Genomic DNA, 18,920 nt, shown 5'->3' on the forward strand with positions numbered 1-18,920 from the left:
CACACACTATATAGCCTCCATTTCCGAACTCACAGGCCATGTGCCATAACTGTCATTTTGCAAGACACAACTGCCCAGATGGGTGTGTCCCTCGCAGGCGTACGGGTGTTTAACCTCTTCTATTATGCTATCATCTACCTGAGGTGGTCAGCAACTTATGCACTTTCCGTCAGTAGCAGAACTCACATACCAATGGGTGCGAATGAACACTGTATCAGGAACAATGCATAACACCCTGTGGGACACATTTAGATGATTGGTTCTATTAACCAGACACATTCACAGTCACAGAACATATGTATTCATTCATGTTTGTCGAGGTACATGCCGCTTATGACTCATACATGTTGTCATCTGTCATTACCTGTATTCCACCACCTGTTCACCTAATATCAGTAGTTCTGGCAGTGTTTAGTTGAACTTTGTTACATTCTGATACTTAACTATGGACGTCCATGCTAATCGGGTACATGGCACTGTGTAGGTCTCTATGTATTCCCTTATGGTTTACAAACTATCCGGTAGATGTGCTCTTCAGGTTTGGGAGGTGTAGGCGTATGCTATACCCACATAGGAATATTAATGAATTCCACTGGGTGGGACTACTCCATCTCTGCCAACCAGCACCTGCACACTTAAGCCCATTAATGCATACCCATGGTCCACCTACCTGGCACCCCTCTACAGCAGTCATGACAAATACTTACTGCAAGCACAGCTGGGGTATAAGCACACCCCTACACATTGCCCACTCTCCCCATCTCGGGCCACATGTCGTTCGTTTTGTCAACCCATGTATTATCACACTTGCACAACCTACTGTTCCATGTACACCTACATCCTGCTCGTATTAGTGTCAGCAGATTCTATAGTACCCTGAATTTTTGGGGTCCGGCAAGGGACAACATTATCCATGTTTAAAGTGTAGACCTTGCAGAACTCTCCCACTGGTCCTTTCCTACCAGTGTTTTGGACAGCGGCAGTGTATTGATCTGTATTGCCTGTCTGTATGTCTGTCTGGCCTAGTTGGGTGATGTGGGGGTTACAACATTTCTTTACTGGACCCCCCAGTCACAAATGCCCGGGCTGTAAATATGTTACCCCTAATTGCTGTGAAGTAACCTATTTATGTGAATGTGTATATCTACACTGACATATAGTTTGTTTTGTGTGTATGTGTATATATCACTACCTGTTGTTTGTGTATATATATCTATCTATATATATATCCATTGTATATCCTTGTGTGTGTATATATATATATATATATATATATATATATATATATATATATATATATATATATATATATATCCGTATGGATATATATATGTATGTAAATTAATATAGCTATGTGTATATATACATTTTTATCTATATATACATCTGTGTGTCCGTTAACCTATACATTTCCCGGACATGGACACTTACACATGCGTATTGGTTTAATCCCTGCTTCAACAGCATACTATTGCCTTAATCATTCTGACACTGACACTTCACTCCAGTGAACTTGTGCTCAGTATATTGCACGTTATGCAGTGGACAGATGTCGCAAGTTTTTCATGTCTGGGGTGCTGCTGCTAACTGGGTTGTGATAGTGTCATTCGACCTATTCCTCATATGCGCAGCCTATTTTTCCTGCTACTGTGTTTGTTTCTGTACACATTCATATTATTACTGTTGATAGGATGTGTGTTTGTGTTACTGTGACTGTACGTCGACAAATTGTTGTCATCATGTAGTTGTGTCTTTCTGCTTTTCCCGGTTTGGGGTTGTCACAGCAGAACTCCGTTCCGCTCATGGGTGGCATATAGGTTTTATGTGCCGGGCTGCCAGACCTGATGCACAACGTATGACAACGATATGCCCATTCACGCATGTCTCCACGCAAACGACGCTCTATCTGGGAATCGCACCTACGTACTAGCTGACCTCTATGTATTCCCCGATGGTTTACAAACTATCCGGTAGATGTGCTCTTCAGGTTTGGGAGGTGTTACTGTGACTGTACGTCGACAAATTGTTGTCTTCATGTAGTTGTGTCTTTCTGCTTTTCCCGGTTTGGGGTTGTCACAGCAGAACTCCATTCCGCTCATGGGTGGCGTATAGGTTTTACGTGCCAGGCTGCCAGACCTGACGCACAACGTCCCACAATGATACGCCCATTCACGCATGTCTCCACGCAAACGACGGTCTATCTGGGAATCACACCTACATACTAGCTGACCACCACGGGCCGTTCCATTGCACCCGGCGCAACATACCCTATCACTCCTGTGTCCATACTCGCATATCCATAGTTTCTCCTGCACACCCGTGTTGAGTTTCCCCGCATAACAGCCATTATACGCCTGATATCGCAGCCATGACACACCTTTACACATTGCCCTCTCAAGAGCATTGGGACCCTACACACATTTTTTACCACCTCGTGTATTCACAGGCTCACCATCCATTCATATTTGCACATACGTGCCTTTCTTGGTGTTATGGATTACGAATGATTTGCGGGTTACAAGTGTAGGTGGTCGCAACATGTCCTACATTCCGTCTGTTTACAATGTTGACGTAGCACTTCAACGATGTTATGGCCACTGGTATAGCCCTGCCTCTGGTGTGGAGAGCAGTGCTCTACTCACACTTGTGCAGCTTTATGTGACATATGCTGCGAGCACTTCATACTTCCTAAATTGCTCTGGATTCCCTTCACAACCCTTAGGTTTGCTTTCATCTTTCAGCGTTCCTAACATATCTCTCTCTCTCTATATATATATATATATATATATATATATATATATATATATATATATATATATATATACATATATATATATATATATATATGTATATATATATATATATATATATATATATATATATATATATATATATATATATATATATATATATATATATATATATATATATATATATGCATGTATATGGTATATATATATATATATATATATATATATATATATATATTTATATGTATATATAGATACATATGTAGATATATAATTGCATATTTCTATTATGTTTGTGGATATTTATCTATACACACATCTATCTAACTATATATATATATATATATATATATATATATATATATATATATATATGAAAGTTACAGCTGTAGAAGACAACATACATTTGCTATGCTAATAGTTGCTTACACTCGCGCAGGCCCACTTGCATCTACTTATTCTGAGTTACATATGTTTACAGGCACGTCTTTAGGATTACATGTGCCTTATTCCTTATGACAGTACCACTTTGATGGAATCCGGTTAATGGACCCATGCGAACGCGGTCACCTTTACATGTATAAATGTTGGCGTTACAGCACAGAGGCATTCATTACACAATTAATATGTGCTATAGTCGTACTTGAACTGGGAATGCCTTTATGTAACCACTACACTATTGGTGTTCTGGCTCATTTATATGTATACCCATGGTTCATAGCTACTCTGACATACGCCTCACCACTTCCCTTACACAGCAGGCATCCATTCTCCTGCTGGAAAAACTGCAGTACTACAATTAGGACATTCCCTGTTTCCTACTGCTCTGGACCCGTGCTGCAAGTCTGCTCACTCCAAGGATATTCATAACTCCTACACTTATAGTCCTCGCACATACACGTGTTTGATTGTCAGGGTGTTCATGTGCTGGTCCGGGTTTAGGCTCGGCCGACTGGTGACTAGCACTGCCCTGGCACTGTTCAAAGATCAGACGTAGGACATGGACAGAGTTAGTCCAGAGTGTAACATTCTACCTGTGTTTACAGATGCAGGTGTTTGGGCACCTCTGACCACATTATTGGGTCAGCGCTACATAATTTAGGGCGGAGAGTATTTCCACTACATAATGCAGGTTGGGGGGTTGTTTCCCTTCCCATTTGACTATTTCATTCATTTATACATACAATGAATATTATTCTGGACATCTGTTATGAATTCACTACAGGTATGCAACAGTCCTGTCAACAGATGGGACAGTTGGTTGGTGTACTTCTGTGTACGGACCTCTCTGATACTCAGGGACTCATGTCTACAGGGACAAGGCTATGACAACTCAGGGACAATCACCGACACTTCTACCATATTAGTACTATTAACTTGGAACGTGTTGACAGATTCGTTATACTACTAATTTTCTGCTGTGTAAGGGAAGTGGTGAGGTTAAATGCATCTATTACTCTTCATTGTTGTAAGTAGTCATTCTCATTCAACACCTTTTCCCCAAAGGTCACTGCCTTTGTGAGTTTTTAAGGGTCTGGCCAGTTATTGTGCGAATGCTCTGACCATTGGTATCGTTGACATTGTCATATGTACAGGTTGTGCTGTATTCTGATGACTAGGGTTGGCACCTTTTCAAATGGCCAAGATGGGACATTTTCGGAACACACATCAGATTTTACAAGCCGACACATACCCACGGTCAGTACAACGGATAGAACTTTACTTATTTGCCTACATAAAAGCCTATTGTTGTAGCGGTTTAGTTGCTTATTCTGTTTCTTGTAACATTTAAGTATTGTAGATACTGCAATCATTATTTTCTGCTACTATTACATAACATATGGGACATAATTATGTCCTACAATCCCAGGACATTTGCCATTTGGAATGTCTTTTGTCAGGACACAACTGTCCAACGATGGACTGTCCCTTGCAAAGCGGGACAGATGATAACCCTACTGTGGACACCAGATTGTTTGGGCAAACACATAGCCACGGTCAGTGCAGGTTTAGAACATTCATTTGTTTCCTAGCTGCAAGCCTTATACCTTTGGCACTTTTGTTGTTTACCTGTTTCTTGGATGAATTACATTTATTCTATCCTGACGTGACCGCTTTAGGCAACTGTTACATGCAGTATGGTGCATAGTTATTTCCTACGGTCACAAGACATTTGGCATTGTACCATTGTTGGTCGGGTCACACCTACACACACATTAATTGTCCCTCACACAGTGGATCAGGGGTATCCTGTTTACGTCAGTGCCTTCATCACCCTTATACCATGTGCCACATGTGAATGTGTGCAATATATTCTCTCGCTTATTCGTGTCGGGACACGTGCGTCACGGGCAGGTGTTTGATCCTGGGTAGTAGGTTATGCATGACCATTTAGGGCTGGACAGTGTCGTGCACCACTAATGCACATTTCAACTTGTGTCCAGATATCTACAGGACTAGACTTCATGTCTTCCATTCTAATGTTTACACAGGTTACTTATCCCATGAGGGATATCCCAAAAATTGAACAAGACCAAAACAAGACAAATACCGACCATTCTTCTGGCATTATGAAAATGTGCTGGGGGTTTTACATGCAAGGGATACATAATGTGCAATCCTGCAACTGCCTAGGGTGACACTACCTACTACATATGCGTAGTGGTCATTATGTGTAGATGTGGCTGCACCAAACCAGTAGGCCAAGTATGGCTGGATTTGGTGGACGTTCAGGTAAGGGAGCGGGTTGTGTGATGTGGAGGGGATGCTGGGTAGTCCATTATGCATCCAGGTGTGTTGCATTTGTTATGGCCAGTTCCATCAGGACCAATCTGTGGGTATGTGCCAGTGACATGTCTGTACATTTGTATCGCACATTTCAATATTCATATGTTTGTCGGATTGTGTTCTACAGTATGGCCTGTCTGGTTGTATTGCAGCTGTTTATACATGTTTTTGTGTTTCTTTCAGCTTCACCCGCTGCTCCCTCATACACCTCCGGTTCACCTATTCTGCATACGACACAGTATCTCCTTGGAGGATTGTACCATTACCCATCCCCCCACACACACATATTCCTCACATCCCATACATCACTGCTTTGGTTGTTGGCCCATGACACGGCCAGAGTAACACACTGAATACCCTACATATGTCAGGTACCTGTATGGTTGTGTGGACTAACCTGCCATGTTTGCTTTCCACATGCTATACCTCACGCACATAGGTACACGCCCATACTTAACTTTCATTACATGGTTGGTATACCCGGGTACTACCCGTTCAACTGTGACACATCCTGACAAGTTCGGCTTGTACCGCTGATTTGCGGATATTGGCAGACTGTTCTAATCATTGGTAGGATGCCACCTTTTCCTATGTCCAGGATGGGATATATTCCATACACATATCCGACTGTACTGGACAGCACGTACCCACAGTCGACGGTATGGATAATACTGTTCCTTTCAGCCTACATGTTTTGTTATTGTTGTAGCTGTTTATATGCTCCTTCTGTTTTGTTTACATGCTTATTCTATTTCCTGTCACATTTGGTATGTGAAATATGGACATACCTTTTGTATGTGACTATTACATGCCTTGTGGGATATGATTCAGACATACGGTCGCTAGATATGTACATTTATCGTGTATTTTGTTATGGACACATCTGCCCAGCTGTGTAACCTCCTTCACATTATGGGTCAGCTGGTGACCGTAACCATTGGGCTGGACGTACCTACTGGCGGCTCGCTAACATATGATGCATTTCACTTCCACTTGGTATAGCTATCTACACTGCATTGGACTACGGGCACACGGTTTTCCATGTCATTTGTTCATGGGATAGGGACCCGTTATTCCCTACCATACATTTGTGTTTGCTTCTTCATTTTGTGTTCGCAGGAACTTTCTTGCATGCTTTGCATACGTTTCAGTATCCACGGACACTGACAGATGTGATTACTATCTTGCAACTTGTTATATGCAAGCATTTTAGGTTGCACATTGACAGCTGGCATTTCCACGCCTCCATGTGGCACTTCGACACGACCTATGCACTCGCGCTCCTTTCCTGTGCACGTGGCTGTAGTGGCAGCGTGGCTTCATTAATTTGCATTTGGTGCTAATGCGCCATCTTCACGCCGCACTGTCGGCGCAAGCCTACCATTGGCCTTGCGCTGAGCTTCATGAATCCTGGGGAAGAGCTTTAGAAAATAAGTGATCCGCAAACATCCAAGCTGTATTAGACATCTTTAAGATAAAAATCTCATCATGACTCTGGGAGTCAGCATTCTGAACTTAGTCTCAGCAAGTGATATCAAATAAAACTTGTAACAAGAATTTCAATATCAGCATGGACAGTAATCCATATGTGATATTGCTCTGACTCTGACTTCTTATTGATTTTGTTAACTACAATTATCTATGGAGGTCACTATGGCTTTTGATATATCAGAAAAAAAAAATGGAAAGAAAAAAAATAATAACAGCTTTCAGAAGTAAAAAGAGCTGATAAGTTTAGCATGACAAGCCCTGTAGACCTCTAAAGACTATCAAATATCCTCTTCTAGTAAAACAAATGTCTTTTGAAAATATTGAAGTGATCTTTGCCTTCTTCTCTTTCTGTCAGACTAAAACTTTAACTTGAAGTGGAGGTCAGAATTCTCCTGGTCTTTTAGCCATCTCAGGAGCTTAATGTGTTGAGAAAAAATTCTACTTGAGGTTCAGTCCCAGCCAGACAACCACCTTTGATTTTTGATTGTGCATACTGGCTTTTTTTGTTTTCAACAAAGTAAACTTTTAATGAAGGTGTGTATCTCATATACGTGTATTATAAGTGGGAAAAGCAGTCTCACGCACTGCCATACAGTGGAAATATCTCTTACCCTGGCTGTAGTGTTCAGGTTGACACCGTGGTCAGCAAAAATCACCTTAGTGCTTTTATGCTAGAAAACAGAACATGCTTAGATCAGAAAGAAAGAAAAACTCTGGAAGCCTCGATCTAAGTTGCAAAATCTCATCTCCTTTATTTTGGGAAAGGTGAGCTCAACTGTATACATGGCAATTGCCAGGCAAGTGCAGTTACATTTATACAAGCCAAGCTGTTTAGAGAAGGGGAAAATGGGCTGGGACTTCTTCTGGTTGGAGAGCCAAGGATGCTGGACTGAGGGTGAGCCTCCTTGTGCCTGTGGATTGGATGCTGGGTGTCTGTCACAGAAGGGGCCATTACAGCCTGTCTGCCTCTCTCCCTGCTGTGAAACCAGATAATGTTAATGATCATAAATAAATCAGTGGAAAGTGCCAGCCAGTGGGAACATGTCTTAAAAAATCCAAACATATTTCATACAAAAATAAACTGATTATTTATCTATTTCTTCAAAAAACATTTGTAAATGAGGGACATTGTCCTTATATATTTAGCCATATTATTCATACTATGCCAGACAAATCCAGGAGCTGTCATATCCAAAGTTTATGAGCAGGATTCTCTTACTATATGGCCTCTCTCTGCCTACTGGGGTTGGCTGTGAACTTTGGCTAAAAAGCCTCTTCAAAGTTTCCATGCACTCAACATTAAAAGATATTCCACAGGCTAATGTCAGAAGAAATTATTTTGGTTTAGTTTCCTGAGGCTAAGGATGCTGTGGATGGAGCCGGATAAATTGAGCCTTGTTCTTTTACCTGCTTCCAGCTTGATTTGCCAATGTAATTCTTTTGTCTTCTCCTGAAGGGTAATCATGTTGACATTCTCTAGAATATGGAAAATAAAGCCTTTATGGTCTGGGTATTCTATGGGGTGTTTTGTGAGAGGGTTTTTTAAGTTCTTTGCTCTGATTTCTGAGAGATGTTGTGCAATGCACTTTTTGAGTTTGTTTGTGGTCTTTCTGATATAAAAGCTGTAACATTTCTTGCAGCCAAAACTGTAGATAACGGATTCCATGTTGCAGTTTCCAGGTGATCTGCTATGGTATTCTCTGCTTCTGTTGGGGCATTGAATTTGTTCACATTATTCTTTGGGGGCAGTAATTGCACATGGGTGTCCCCAAATAAAGTGCCTTTTTACCTGTTATTTTCCTTGGTCTCCTTATTATCAACATAGTCCATGAATGTCTTTGCAGTCTTGAGGGTAAATATTGGGTAGGTTATGGTAGGTTGTTAAGTTGCCTGCTTTCACTGAGGATCACCCAGTTGTCAATTTTTGCTTTCCTGATCTCCTTAAAGTCCAAAGTGAAGGTTAGGGCCATGATCCTATTCCATTTTGGTTCTTGTAAGCCCCTAAACCTGTTCCTAAATATTGTGACCTGATAGTCCCTGGGCTGTAAAAGGGTGGGTTCATTGGCCTGTGTATGGTCCCTAATGGGTTCCAGAATGGAATTGATGAACCTTTTGCTCTAGCCACAAGCTAGGAAGCCCTTTGCTTGATTAATAATATTTTTGGTGAAATCTTGGTGACTTTTGGAGGTCCTGGCAATTCGCATCCATTGGGATTAGATCTCATGCCTTTTGGTAATGTGTGGGAGCATGCTTTTTCTATGAAAGAGCAGGATGACCCTAGCAGGCTTTCTATACAAATTGTTACCAAGTTTCCCCATGGTACGTTCTTTGTAGATAGTTAAGTCTAGAAAGTTAACCTTTTCTTGGTTGTAGTGAATGGTGAATTTTAGGAACTGTGTGGAATTGCCAATGTGCAGGAAAAAATCCTGCAGCTATGAAGGGCTACCTTCCCAAGTGATAAATATATCATCAATAAAGTGAAGGTAGCAGCTGATCTAGGAAAAGTATGGGGAGTTGTAGATATGATCCTCCTCCTCCCACTTACCCAGATCATTGTTTGCCAGGTTAGGAGCCATGGCTGCACACATGGTTAACTCAGTGGTTTATTGAAAATAATTCACCCCAAATTGAAAGAAGTTGTTCCCGAGAAGTAACCTGTATAAACTACCTAATGCCCCTGTCTCCCCAGGCAGAGCTGCCCAGGTATGACTGTAAGCCTGAGAGACCACTGTGATGCAATAATCATATGTGATTACAATGTATAGGGCCTTCGCATTAATTGTGACCAGGGTGATGTCCTTACCTTTGTTGATTTCCTAGAAAAAATCTTAGGAGTTGAACATATTATTCTCTGCCAGGGTTTTATCTGGACTTCCAGGTGTATATGGGTAAATGGGAGGAAAACCTGCTGAAGGGACTGATATGTGTCTTAAAGGATCCCCTTCTTTGTGAAGCAGAGTTCATCCCTGACACTATTCAAAAGAAACCTTGATCATTGTATGGGAAATCACAAATTCACCTGCAGTCTGCTCCCTGTGTCTCTTCTCTGATGGACAGAGCTCAAAAGTAAGCAAATTAATCCCCAACTAATATAGTGCCCACAAATAACCCTTAGCTACCTCTTTACTAACATACCCCACCATCTAGGTGTCCAAGGAACTCTGGGGCAAAACTGTGTTGGGTTGCACAGCTAGGATTGTAAAGACCCTGGTGTTCATTAGCCTAGTATGAACCTATGTGGAAATAGGTATGGTTCTGGAATGCCTGCTGGCCACAACTGGTCTGTGGGGGGGGGGGGGGTCGTGCAGATTTTTGTGATAACTGGGAATCCCCAAAAGGTTGGAAAGCTTGGAGGAAAGAGACCATAAGGAATTTCAGGAGTCTGTTGCTTACTAAACCTTCCTCATTGAGGTGACCCAGTTCAATGGAAATATTCTAGTAAGCTGTTTTGATTCTACCCACTTTGAAGGGACTAAAAAAGTCAGTATTATTAAGCATATTAACTATTTTGTAGTGGTAGGTTGTGGAGCCTATGACCAGTATTTCTCTATCTTTATCTACTTACATAGCTCTTCTTGACTTATCCTTGCTAAATTGAGTAAGGGCTTGCAATTCATCCTCCCCCATGTTGCAGTGCCTTCTCTTGGGCAACCTTTTCAGGATCCTCCTAATGTTGACCTCACATTTGGCTTGAAATACAGCCAAGACTAGGTGAGTAGGTGGACAGAAGGCACTCAACTTTCTCCATTTTCTGGTGGTGGTTGTCTGGGGGACTCTTCTAGAGTTCACCGTATCCTTGTTGTGAAAAAGTACTAGTAGATTTAGCTTCCTAGCAAACATTTTGAGATCCATATTACTATCTATAACATTGCTACAACTACTAGGGATAATTGTGATATCTTACCTAACATCTTTTCCTCCAGGAGTGTGAAGTTCTTCATTGAATGAGTCCAAACCTCAAACCACCAGCTCAGGGTCTCTGCTTCAAGTCCTGTTGTAGTGCATACCAAAGGTGTTTAAGGCCCCTCTTCCCCTGACAAGTCTGATCCCTCACACAGTTGGTCAGTTGGGGTGCTGGATCCATTGTTTTTATTTATCCTTGGTGTGACTGGAGGGTGTGGTCCCTAGTTTGTGAGTCTGGCATATTGGGATGGTGATAAGGTCCTGAGTCTTCAAAATCTCTTTTCTATGTGGGGCTTCTTGGGGTGTGGAGATAACTGGGGCTCCTTGGTCCAAGTCATTTGGGTCATTCAGATTATGGCATTATTGATAATCCTGATGGTGGTTGATCTGGTTCAAGTCCTGTGTTCCTCCTGGTCTAGGGTGAGTTTGTTGATACTGGTGGTTGTTGCGATGTTCCTGGTGTTGGGTGGTCTTTTTTCCTGTTTCTACATTGTTTTCTTCAGATGTTTCCATGTATATGCTTTCCTCCTATAGGAATAAGATGTTAGTATGGTAGGAAGATCAGGATTTTTCTCATCTTGGGGGTCTCTTTTTATTTTCTGGATTATGATGTCTCTGTTTTATTTTCTGTGTTGGTGGCTACCTTGTCCTCACTTACTTTTAATTGTTCTATGTCAGCTCCTCCTTGTGTGCATGCTTCTTCAAGTTTCTGGATATTGAGGGCTGTTTTTTTTCTTGTTGTCCCTGGTTTTAAACTGGCTTCTTTTAGGGTGTTGGTCCATTAATTCGCCAGGTTGTCATCCATGTTGTCCCACATGTTTTCTTATCAGATTCAAGCCTCTGGGAACCAGTCACTTTTCAAGACTCAGCAACTTTTCTTAGTTGTAAATGTGGGAAGCCAACTTACTGGACCCTTCAAAGGTAGAGTTCTCATGGATTTAGTCATCCTCCTGTGGGCTGTTGTCCAACGGGAGAATAGGGACCTTGAGCATGTCTTCAAACCTTGATGGGTAGCTGTCACCTCATGTTGCCATATTGCGTCCAATGACTGGTGTCATTGAAGGTGTTCCTTGAACAGTGGAGACAACCCAGGTGTATCCCTGTGACTAATAAATTATAAGTCTTTCCAACCACTTATTTTGTCAAAGAGTAGACCAAGGAGAACAAGTAGAGAAGAGAACAAATCCCGAGAGATGCAGTTTGCCAGGGCCTCCCAAAGCCTTCAAGATTTCATCAAAAACATTGTTAATCTAGAAAAGGACTTCCTAGCTCATGGCTACAGAAATGAGTTCATTAATTCCATTCTGGAACCCATTACAGACCTCAAAGAGGGCAATTACCCTGGGTATATGTTCGCTTATAAACAAAAATTATAGCAAACGGCTAATAATCGAACGTTAAACAGCAAAAGTTTAATGTTCCAAAAAAGCTTAAAAGTGAAAAATAATTGATTGAATGACCATTGTTGGACAACATCTTGAACAAAATCAACCAAGATGGGGTGCTCTGCCCATTACAGACCTCAAAGAGGGCAATTACCCTGGGTATATGTTCGCTTATAAACAAAAATTATAGCAGACGGCTAATAATCGAACGTTAAACAGCAAAAGTTTAATGTTCCAAAAAAGCTTAAAAGTGAAAAATAATTGATTGAATGGCCATTGTTGGACAACATCTTGAACAAAATCAACCAAGATGGGGTGCTCTGCCCTCCACATCCCTCACACCTCCTAACTATATATACCAACTCCAAGATCGCACTACAGTGGGGAATAGGGAAACTTTTAAAAAGGTTTCCTTCACTTACCTTATGCATTTCTATACTTCCTGGTCATTGGCCAACCATGGTCATTATATAAATTCTTTTTCACTGTTATGCTTTTTCAGAATGTTAAACTTTCACTGTTTAACTTTCAATTATTAGCCATTCACTATAATTTTTTTGATGTGTGAACATAGACCAAATTATCCCACACTTCCAGAACTATGGGACTGTCAGGACATGATATGTCTAATAATAGTCATGTATACAGCAACACTCATTTGTCCATCAAGAAAGGAACTGAGGTTTTTCAAGTTAGATCAAGGCTTCTAGAGTTTTTCATTCTTTCTGATTTCAGCACAATCTGTTTTTCAAATAAGTGCTTGATTACTCTGAAGTTTCAACTGAGCTTATCTATGGTGCATGCTTCTTTTTTCCTGAATTTTTAGGATTCGCATCCAGCATCACTACACACACACACACACACACACACACACACACACACACACACACACACACACACACACACACACACACAATGGGAGAGGAGACATTTAGATGGGTGTCTATTTTTTAATCAAATTAGTTTTTATAGTCACATTATCAGCAATATATTTTTTGGTTTGGAATGGAGATGCACATGTATTTAATGGTTTTGTGAGAAATGCAAACAGCAGAACATATTTTGTTAATTTTTACAGCTGAAATTTCAGCACACAGTTAGCTTGCTTTGATGATGAAGATTTTAAGGCCATGACATGTACAAAACTGCTAAAGTAAAATGACTGTCTCTGGGTTTGTATTCCCTCCTGTTAACATTCCCTTCATATGCTCTTTTCTGTATTTCCTGACCATTTAACATGTTATCTTTCAATGTGGCATCACCACATAAGTCTCTCTTGTAAGTTAGTGCAATGCCCTAAAACACATTTGAACATTTCTATTCTTTCAAGATATCTTTAGCAGTACCAAGTAGACCTTGTGCATGCCTTCTGTACAATGTTTCAAAATGTGCAAATCCCATTGATGTTCATGATATCTTACTTACACCCTGGATGAGAAATCAAAGTTATGGTAAGAAGTATGTTCTACTTGTTCTTTATTATCTTCCATTATCACTTCTATAGCCTCCATTGCTCTCACTAAGATACTCCCCCGGATTCACTAATCGTTCATGTAGGACTAGTTTAGTCCTACACAGAAGCACCTGTTTAGCAGCAGGATGGCAGCGTGCCATGCATATTAACAAGGCGCACTGCCCGAGCTCCTAAGCTTACACAGAGCATGTACGAGTGTAGGGAACGTGTCTGAGAGCAGAGCTCTCAGAATAAACATGCCCCTGCAATGTAGAACAGCAGAAGGTGTTAAGAAATGAGTGAGATCACTCATAGGTGTCCTCATATCCCCACCAACAGTCTCCCATGTGTACAACAGCAACAGTACATATAAATGAAGAGAATAAACCCTGTTATTTATTTTCTTAAAATCCGAGTACAGCTAACCGTAGGTGCGCAGGTGTGCCCATCACTTAATTACAGTTAATGCAGCTTAAATCGCAAAAAGAGGATATAAAGCAAAATATATGCAAATGAAGCAGTACAGCAATAGTGGGCAGAGCGTTCACCATACAAGCAGTCATTCCTGGTTTGAGTCCCACTGCAGTATATTCCATTTTCCCTTCAAATCACTCTATGATAAATATTTTTTGTGGCATAACCTAATAAATAACATACATTTGTGAACTGCAGTACTGCATTTAATGCAGATGTGAGGTGTCAGTGTCATAATGTTGCAAAGTCCACAGATAATCACATGTGCCCCATACAGTATCACAGATACAAATGGAAGGTAAACTGTGTAATGAATGATAACGTCATATATTTTCCAAATCGCCCACCTTCCCAAGAACCATTACACTACTACTGTCTAAAATGTAGCACTAGTAAGTGGTAGTAAGAGGTAGTAACCATATTTAAGCACTAGTAAGCAGGTTTAAGCCCATTTTCGTGGGGGTAAGCAATGCGCACACAGGTTAAGCAAGATTGAAGCTAACTCTCTATAAGCATATGTAACTTACCATTGCTTACCCTCGCACAAACCTTACAATTGCTTAAAAGTGCCTTAGTCACTCTGTATCCAACAGTTCTTGTCCTGCCCATCAACAAAATAATCAGCACTCACCAGTTGCAAACCCTTGACCCTGCACATTATAGGCAAAGTGATTTACCACTAAGCCATGGCAGATACACATACATCTGATGTTATCACAAACATATCATCCAGCACAGTCATTCAACAGTATAGAAAATGTATGTAATTATGTAGATAAATATGAGCAACCATTTGTACATTGCTCAAATACAGTATTTCGAGCAGTTTATGTATATTAACAAAACAATGCCTGTCCAATCATAATGTGAGAACAGTAGTCTTGTAAAAAATTATGAAAATAATAAAAAATGGTTCAAGTCAAGGGGGCGTGTGGGCGTGCTTCATGCTCAGAATGTCAAACTTGGGATGTCGGTTCTGCAGAACTGGGAGATGAGGCTGTGCAGGTGTGTGAGCAAAAGCTGCTTCTCAAACCCCTGGCATGATGCTACCAGTGGGAGAAACAGTGTAGACTAGCTAAGTCTAATCTTGACACAAATACAGGTCTGTCCCTGGTGGAACAAACCAAAAATTGTATGTCAATCCGATGTTTACACATGTCTCGCAAGATGAACAAGGCAAGGCTCGTATGTACATGGACTAAATGGATGAAAAGCCTGAAGAAGCTTGGGTCAGAATGTATTTACACACTCAGAATGTCAAACCTGGGATGTCGGTTCTGCTGAATTGTGAGATGAGGCTGGGCAGGTGTGTGAGCAAACAGCTGCTTCTCAAACCCCTGGCATGATGCTACCAGTGGGAGAAACAGTGTAGACCAGCTAAGTCTAATCTTGACACAAAAACAGGTCCTTCCCTGGTGGGACGAACCAAAAATTGTGAGTCAATCCGATGTTTACACATGTCTCGAGAGATGAACAAGGCAAGGCTCATATGTACGTGGACTAAATGGATGAAAAGCCTGAAGAAGCTCGGGTCGAGACAGTATACTGGATGAGTACCAAGATGTGGAGAGAAGGCAATATGTGGAGGTGTGGTATGGCTGGGCTAGCAACCAGAGAATGGATGGTTGCTGTGTAAGTGGAGCCGGGAATGGACGAAGGAACCATTGGTATTAAATCATGGAAGATATATGGACATGCAATAGCACAGCAGTAGTGCAGTGGCCAGAGCATCTGCCTAATGAGCAGGAATTCCTGGTTCGAGTCCCACTACAGCACAGTCTATTTTACATGGCAAAGCACGTTCTAACCAATTTTTTTGTTTCAAAACTCACTAAATAACAAATATTTATGAACTAGAGTACTGCAGGAAATGCACATGTGAAGTGTCAATGTCATAATGAGTAAGGCACTAGTAAGCAGGTTTAAGCACAAATAAGCAGTAGTAAGCATATGTAAGCACTAGTAAGCATGTTTAAGTTTGTCTTCATGGGGGTAAGCACTGCCTACACAGATTAAGCAAAATGGAAGCTAACTGAGAAGAAGAAAGTGTAACTGGAAGTTAGCAGTGATTAGCAAACACACACACACACACACACACACACACACACACACACACACACACACACACACACACACACACACACACACTCACTAACAACTGCTTCAAAGTGCCTTAATCACTCTGTATCCAACAGCCTGTGTTCTGCCCAGCAACAAAATCAACAGTCTCTGCAAGACTTGAACCCAGGACCCCACCCACCATACAAAAGGTGATTTAACACTAAGCCATAACAGATATACACAAGTCTGATGTTTTCAGAAACACATCATCCATCCCATTCATGCAACAGTACAGAGAATGTATACCAACATCTAAACGTATGTATGTGTAAATATATTAATATCTAAACAGATACAACATATCTATATATGTAGATATATATAGATATATAAATATGTATATGTATATATATATATATATATATATATATATATATATATATATATATTTAGAAATATTTACATATATATATATATATATATACATATATATATATATATATATATATATATATAAACATATATACATGCAAATGCCTACATCAACACATATATATGCACCTATATGTCTACATATACACAGCAAGGTACATATATGTACATAGATATATAGCTATGTAAGTATATATGGACATACACATACATATGCAAGCTGATATATATATATATATATATATATATATATATATATATATATATATAGGTATATGTGGCCATACATCTGTAGATAGCAATGGTAGATTAACAAAAACAAAAATATCAACATGCACCGGTAATGGGGTTGGGAGGCCCCAAACAATATATGTCTTGTACGAATAGGCATACCCCCGGGCCAAAAACGTCCACCCTGCAATACACTGCCAAGTGTTGCAGATCCCATAACCAGGACCTGACATGACATTGGCACAAGATGTTAACAGCACTACATCCCACCTGTATGATGTCAGGCTGGTATTGGTAACATATCATACAGTACAGTCTGGCTCCCATAGGAATTGTAAAATGTGGAAGCTATCAACATCTCCAGGATACATATACACAGACACATATCTGCAGATACAGATATACCTATATATATATATATATATATATATATATATATATATATATATATATATATATATAAAATTACATATATAGAGATATACATGTGACTACACATACACACGCAAAGATATGTACAGTAAGATACATATGTAGAAGGTGCACAAAATATGGAACAGCCACTATGCCTACAGTTCACATCTGAACAAGTGGACACTGTATGGGTCACCCATACAAATGACAATCATTGCCTGCAACATATACCCACAGAGAGGTCATAGGCAAAAACACCACACACAGGTTTGCAGGAATGGAAAACCTTTATTTGTGTACTATTACAGTTCTATATACTATTGCTACTGTAATTGGGATTGTCTTCACAGATATTGTGTGTGTGGGAGGTCACATCTGCTTTCCACATGTGTGCCATTGGCTACTGACAGACATCCTATGGACATCATAGTAAAGTACTGCTGCTAGCACATACTGCCCCTGTCAACTGCAGCAGAGATATTGGCCAATATGTGTGGACATTCTGACACACTCTGTACAGTCCAGAGGTATACACAGAACCCATTAGTGCAAAACATCTGTACCATGCCTGACACTATGGATGTTAACAGCCATGTAGATGGGTATAACACATAACAACTGATATACATATGCCACCATAGGTTATGCATTTACACACCCCTGTCTGGCCTGACATGTAATAACCGCTGGTAGAGGGGTGCCATGGCCACATACTACCCAATAGATATTGACATACATCTGTACAGCATCCCACTGCTCTGTCTGACATACATGACTGTTAAGGGAGGCCCGGCACCAGTATGTCTGGCAAGTATCTGCACATGAAATCTCACTGGGTATGTACACTAAGCTGCTAGGCATGTAACAATACACTGTGCAGGCTACAGGCAGACTGGCTTAACACTGGCCTATACCTCCTATGGGGAAATGCACATTTACCTGCATATATAGCAGGCTGTACATGCCTGTCACAGCACAGGGTAAAATACACCTGTGTGACAGTGCATAACCACAACCAATGAGAACACAGCCACAGCCACATATGGCAAGCTAGCATAATATTACAGTAGATGGACTATCTGTTCAACGCTATCCTCATATGTGCCACTCACACACTAACCCTACATATACTGAGCCACTACACAGTTTGGTCTGATGATTGACTGTTGTATTAGACATGTGTGTGTATGGCCCTACAAACACATAAGCCAATCCTGTAACATACAGTGGAGCAGCATGTAACATCAGATAGGATGGGACGTAGGACAATGACAACTACCACAGTCTGTACACAGGCCAAGGTACATATTAACAATACACACATTGTCAACATTCACCATAAGTACACAGATGTCAGTACTGTACAAATAACCACAGTATGTGCAGGTTATGTCAACAAATATAACCCCTACTGTACATAACATGTGTATCAGTCTGATATCTCACCGGCTTGTTATCAGATATGATGACCCTAATTATGGTGTACATCATATATGCACCTCTTCATGCATGACATATGTACAAATGTTGACTGAGTTG

This window comes from Protopterus annectens, chromosome 9.part0, assembly GCF_019279795.1.
Source record: "Protopterus annectens isolate FY-2018-M chromosome 9.part0, PAN1.0, whole genome shotgun sequence".
NCBI classification, from domain to species: domain Eukaryota; kingdom Metazoa; phylum Chordata; order Ceratodontiformes; family Protopteridae; genus Protopterus; species Protopterus annectens.